Raw genomic sequence first — 6,770 nt, forward strand, 5'->3', positions numbered from 1 at the left:
TCTGTTTAATTTTTATAGTTACCACACATAATACTCGATCAGCAGCACAACAACATATCCTTGAGATATTGGTCGGACCGCTAACGACAACAATTGTTTCGTCGTATAAATTACGCTAAATTAGCCGAATTACGAGCTTCTATAGTAGTTCAGCTATAAGTGCAAATGTGTCCATATCGGAATTCCATCGACGTGCTATGAAATGTTGTCTTACTAACAACGATATGAACGCCATATGTGACCACCCGTAAAATGGAATATTCTAGTTATTCCGAAAAGTTCATTTAGCTCTCTGTATTACGTTAATATAGTGGTTATTGAATGTTCTGAGTAAGCTAGGTTAACGTACGTACTTTAAAATCAATCGACGAGTTAAGATGCACATAGGGGTAGGTCTCGGGATCTTTCCATTTGCCTCCTAGCTGTCGTTCATGTCCACGGAGAAAGGCCACATATACTGACGGAACGTAAAACACAAAGATCAATGAAAAGTATCGATAGTAAGATCAAGTTTGACAGATACATCGTCTAATTGGTGAATAGAAATGAAACAAAAACGTTTTTTTTTTTCTCATAGTGTAAAAAACAGCTCATAATACAATCCGGTGTAGACAAACTTAAACTTAAGCCCAAACGAATATAAGTGGGCTAGCGAAACACTAACACCATTCTGGGAACGAAATGCCTAAAAATATTGTCCGTTGGCTAAAGCAAACCTTTCTCATAGATGTAGGCCCTGCGGACTTTTGTTTTCAGGACAATTCAAATGACTGACGACACTTGGACGCCTGTTACTTTCGTGGTTGTTTTAGACCACGCGGTTGCGGTACTTGCAATCATTTCAGAATGACATTGGTACCAGGTGAGCTGGTATGGCCACAGACGACAGGAATCAATTTATTGCTTCTACAGTTAATGGCAATACGCAGGTCTAATATGTAATAGTTGAGCTAGTCCAAACCGTTGCAGAACCGCTCCCATGGCCACCTTATGAAGTACACAGGTTATATATAAACCATTCTGTGTATTTTGAGTATGACAAATTATTAAAGCCCGACATGTAATTTGCATTCTTGCGAACGCGGATTCTTCCAGGCCAGTATATGCATTTCCCAATTAGTTACACGGGTCAAGGGCTTCCAGAAACTAAACGGTTTGATTCAAATAAAACAAAAGTACTGCCCTTGTTTTCAGTTTTTTGCCAAACTACTGCACGAACTCATCAGAATAAAGTTCCAAGACACCATAAGGTACCTGGAGCTTCTCTCCACCAACTCTCGTTAAGGCATATTCAAGTGTAAAGTTTATGATGAGAATACATCAATACTGAATAAAACACATTTACAACGTCAAGACAGAAACGCTTACGATACACGTTTAGAATATCGAGATCGTGTTCACCAGACTAAAACAATTTTAGCTAATAAACCCATGCAGAAATAAACACTATCTGGCAATTTGTACCGCCAATATACATACATATATGTCGTGCTCGCGGGACCTAGGCATACGCGCTGCTTAAATCTTATTGATTCTATTACAAGTGGTAGATCGGTGACAGAAGTCTGTCTACTGCCTTTTCACCTAAGAAATACTGTTGGAACAGAGGCTATAATTGGTAGCCAATTTGCTTATTTCTAAAACTGGATCCTCGAGTGCCAGGACTAAATCAGAACAGCGAAGACTTCGTTCCTTCAAACACTGCAGTTTGACGACAATTGCTTTATGATATATTACCAGCGATAGTGACGAAAACGTCTAAACATTGGTGTTACCAACCCTCGAAATGTCGAGCTAAACATTTCGTGCGTGTAGATGTTAGATGAATACATGGAAATCTATACGATTTTTTTGATAAATCGCTCTCACAAGAACACACGACGTATATCTGAAACTGTGGGACGGGACTAACTGGGCCTCGTCGGGAAGGCTTGACTTTCTTCAGGACAATAATATTTTGTCGCTACATGATAATGAGTTGTCAGCGTTGTTCATGTCTCAGTTCCTGAATTATGTTGATACTAACAGCTATTTTTGACTTGCTAGGTACTATAAGCTTTACATAACGTTCTATTCTCTCACTTTCATCATAGAACGTTCTAAAATGAGAAGTAGACTTGTTGATAATCTAGTAATAATGGATTACAGTCGTTTTTTTGTTTGTTGTTCGATTGGCAATTAAGCCATCAACGTCGAAACTGTTAACCGTAGAAAATTTCCTATTGCACCTTTGTATAAATGCTTTGGGTGGACCACAAAAATCTTAACAAATTAAATTAGCCTGCAAGATTACGAGACATATAAAGCGATAAAAAAATCGCTTAAGGTCTCGCATTTGAAGCGACGTTCTAACATAACGACGTCTCTATAAACGCTTGGCTATCACAAGCCAGTTATCCCTGTAGTAACTTTTCTGACACCTCTCGCTTAAAATTCCTAAAAATAAAGGATCGAGGGGCCACGCTTTCACAGTCTACACTCGTACTGAAAGCTAAGATCAAGCCAGCATTTACCGTTTGGCTCTATGCAATTCTCGCTGAGCTGGCCTTCGGATACCTGCGTTATTTTTTGACAGACGTACCGCCCCGGTCGAACTCTCCACCTGACTATGTCCTCAATATGAATCACGCAAATTACTATTACTATATTTTTTCTAAAACATCTAATGACCATATTTACTTCACTGAAACAATAGGAGTAGTGGTATTTCATTGATGACGAATTTCCCACTTATGCTACGCCTCCTATATCTCTTCACAAAGTCAGACTAGAGTCAAGCTCAACAGGGTCTACTTTCCCCGCCGTTCAGTCCAAGCCCGTTCCCTTAGGCAGTAGATAGGGGGGACAGTGGGAATCTCATTAATCCGTTCATGCGCGTCACTAATTAGATGACGAGGCTACCATAAAAGAGTCATAGTTACTCCCGCCGTTTACCCGCGCTTCAAAGAATCTCTGCACTTTGACATTCAGAGCACTGGGCAGAAATCACATTACGTCACAATGCTTTGTTTTAATTAGACAGTCGGATTCTCTCAGTTCGTGCCAGTTCAGAAGTAGTTGATAATTTCCACTCACATCAGTATAACAGAAAGAGCTAACCATGTCCATAAACACAACTTCTGTCATCATCCAGACGCAACAGCACAATGTCATAAATACTTCTACTGTCAGCCCGACCGGATCAGCCTTCAGAGCCATTCCTTCTCTATTTTGCCGACCTCGGAGGACTGCTGCGGATATTAGTACGGACTGCCACCAAGATAATCACCACGCTCAAGTTTTCACGGACATAGGGAATCAACTGAACTACTCTAATACGAGCAGCTTTATGTCATCCTCACCTATATCTCCAATTTACTTCATTCCATGGGTACCAGTGACTTGAAAAGAAAAGACAACTGTTCCTAGCCTATCCCTTGGTGTTTTTGAGCGTAATTGTTGCTACCTAAGTAGCGCTCCCAGTGTGCAGGTTCAGGAACATTAGCCTGATCCCCTTTCGCTTATAGTGATAACACATCATACACATTCAACACATGTCTCATCGTAAGCTTAGGACCGACTGACCCACGACCAACTACTGTTTCCCTGGAACCCATCCCCAACTTCAGTGCTCAAGGTCTTCAATTGAATACATGCTACTATCACCAAGATCCGTAGAGATAAGAGCTGCAGATTGCTTCACAGCAACATCCTTCGACGCTATCACATTACCTTCCTACTCTCTGAGCGCTCCGGTGCGTCACACGTCAGAGATTGAATACAACTACAATGGTATAGCGACATCCATTTTTGGGGCTAGTTGCTTTGGCAGGTGAGTTGTTACACACTCCTTAGCGGATTCCGACTTCCATGGCCACCGTCCTGCTGTCTTCAGCAACTAACACCCTTTATAGATCTCGTGCGCATTTCAGCTTTTGGCACTTTAACCCAACAATTGGTCCAACCCACAGCGCCAGTTCTGCTTACCAAAAATGGCCCACTAAGCAGTGTTCTTCACTCGAGAAATAACACGCACACCCATTAAAAGTTTGAGAATAGGTTGAGGCTATATACGCCCTAATACCTCTAATCACTCACTTTGCGTCTAGATGAAGTTAACAACTAAAAGATAGGTTGTTTCGAAAAATAAGCTGGTTGGTCCAATAGCTACACAGGTGTATACGCGGGCAAAACCTCCCAGACAGATTCGTACTAATTAATCTAAAAAAGCGCATACTCGCATTTAAGACGTACATTATACATTTCTTATATGTCGAAAAGTTGTACGCATCTGTGTAGGCGCTACTTACCCAGAAATACGATAGGAATAAGTAGCTCGAACGCTGATTTCCAAAAATTCCGTTTCCATTTACATATGATATAATCTTTCCGGTAGAGTGCACAAAGTCGCGTCCAATTAATAAGTGGCGTGATAGCCACTGTCCGCTGAGCACTGGCCTGATCATCATCTGTAGATTTAGTAATTCTTGGCCTAAGCCTACGCACTGAGGCCCATATTGAGTGCAGTTGGCTGAAAACAACCTTGAGATTAGCGCATCCGTCAGCTTTTCCTATGACGCTTAAGCAAATCCGGTAGAAGCTGTGATGGTAGCACTACTGACCAAAGCCTCCAGAAACGAAACATTGCTTCTACGGAGCTAAGGACACAATTACGACATATGGGCGACTGTTACTTGATCATTGAAATCAGCCGTTGCCACAGGGTAAAATCTCAGGTTAATTTAGGACAAAATTTTTGTTGTCTCAGATAACCTTCCGAGGCGAGGTGTCATTCGATAAGGCTAGATGAAGCTCTACTGATTTCGTGCAAAATTCTTGCTAGAAAAAATGATAATGTAAATTATGGCAAACGTGCTTTACTGGGATGTTAGGAAGCAACTCTGTACGGACCACTACCACACCCAGCATTCTAGCATTTTCAAGAACAACAAAGAGATAAAATCAAATTGATCTCACTTAAGCCCATGTGACTACGATTCTGTTACTGTATATACATATATCGAGACTAACTATACATTTACCAACAATATTCCTCAGTACTTACTGTGTATGATGGCAATACTATCATCAGAATGTCTTTTGAAAAAACCCATGGAAGTATGCACTGTTATGATATGGAACTTATCGTTTATTGGATTGAAGTTAAAAATTAAAATAAAAATGAACGCTTTTGCATAATAAAACGATCGTTTCTCAAATGAAGTCCAATTCAAAAAATATGTACATGTTTCTGTCAACATTCAGACCTCTAATCTATGCATAACTAAGTTATTTGTACTATAAGGACCCACATCCAAATACACTAAATGCTATCGCCGCATTCTAGACCATTGTTTTATCAGAAGTAGTTTTGCTGGTTAGGTGTCAAGCAATGTAGTATATCCTTAGTAAAAGGTAAAGATACGCAATTTTCATTGATTTTTCCATGCAAGTTTTTTTGATAAGGCATTTCATAATCACCATTCAAAGACGGAACTTTTGCGAACAGATATCTCAGTGTCCAGGACATTGCGTTCTCGAAAATCTTTTTTTTTTTTTTTTTTTTTTTTTTTTTTTTTTTAGAAACGAGAGGATGTTCAAGAAAAAGAAAACAAACTTCCGTTCACAATCGCAATAGTGAGGTTACACCCTGCTTGCTTATGAAGATACGCCCAATACTTCTCAGGGAACTTGCCTTGAGTAAAAGCTTAATGTGTTCATTGTTATAATATATATGTTCTGCTCGTTGTAAAAACCGAATAGAAAATTACTATGTCTGCACGGCGAAAATAGCCGACTATCAGCGCCTAATTTAAGATGCGAGAGCACAACAATGTATGGTGTAGTTGTCTTCGAGAGATGCAGTTAGTTGTACTAGGTAAAAAAGAAAATCTGACTAGTACTAGATCTCTGTTCTTTTTTTAAACTTCGAACGCTGAGCTACCTGTTCACCTTGTGTTTGTTCAGATTTAAAATAGATGGTCGGAGCTCAGCGTTACAACATGAATAACATTCGCTCTAAAAAATGATAAACTGATGATAAACTGTGACTAATGAGGGAAATACATTATTTGATATACTAGACCCTAACCGTACCAATTGAGACCATCCGATGCTTGTTTACATATGCTGCCAACACAACGCGCCGCTGTACAAACACTTACTTCACGAAGCCGGAAACTGGAGAGCCCTGAATACGAAGTGAACTCTCAAACTGAATGTTTTCCTCGGTTGAATTATCGTGAGTGTTAGAAACCGTTCGGTGCTCTTCTATAGACTTATCACTCAGTGTTTGTTGGATACTCATAACTGTAATTATAGGCTATTATCTACCTGCGTTGCTCGCTATACATTCTATTTACGTATAAGCAAGACATTACACTATATATCACACACTTAGTGCTTCGTTCTTTCAGAAATAGCACGCGGTTACTTTTTCTTAGTTCCAACATCGGATTCGAATCCGCCCGCCCGCCCGAAAACCCGCTGGCTTCAGAGTCAAAAGGCCCCAATAAAGAATTCTGTATTAATTCTACTGCACGCATCCTAAATACATTGTGTGTTCGCTGTTGTACTTTGGAGCTATTTGTTGTTGATATTTTTAGTTGAACTGCACGCAGAAGTTTTTTGGCTAACTTTTCTATAGCGGCATCTGCATCGATACATTTCTCCGTTGCAAAGATATCTTAGAAACCAAACCTAGGCTATGGTATCTAACATCTGGTATGGTATTTTCGTTGTTATTTTTTCACTTTAAAGTAGATGATAGTGAGTGATAACAAATTTTGCTT

At 39.8% G+C, this 6,770-nt stretch overlaps 1 pseudogene; it reads right to left on the reverse strand.

Annotated features, from left to right (window-relative positions):
• Positions 1-2,293: 2,293 nt before the first annotated feature.
• LOC147752377 (large subunit ribosomal RNA) lies at positions 2,294-3,221 on the reverse strand (annotated as a pseudogene; the record flags this gene model as incomplete).
• Positions 3,222-6,770: the final 3,549 nt, after the last annotated feature.

This window comes from Varroa jacobsoni, unplaced genomic scaffold (assembly GCF_002532875.2).
Source record: "Varroa jacobsoni isolate VJ856 unplaced genomic scaffold, vjacob_1.0 scaffold_1290, whole genome shotgun sequence".
In the NCBI taxonomy this organism is placed as follows: domain Eukaryota; kingdom Metazoa; phylum Arthropoda; class Arachnida; order Mesostigmata; family Varroidae; genus Varroa; species Varroa jacobsoni.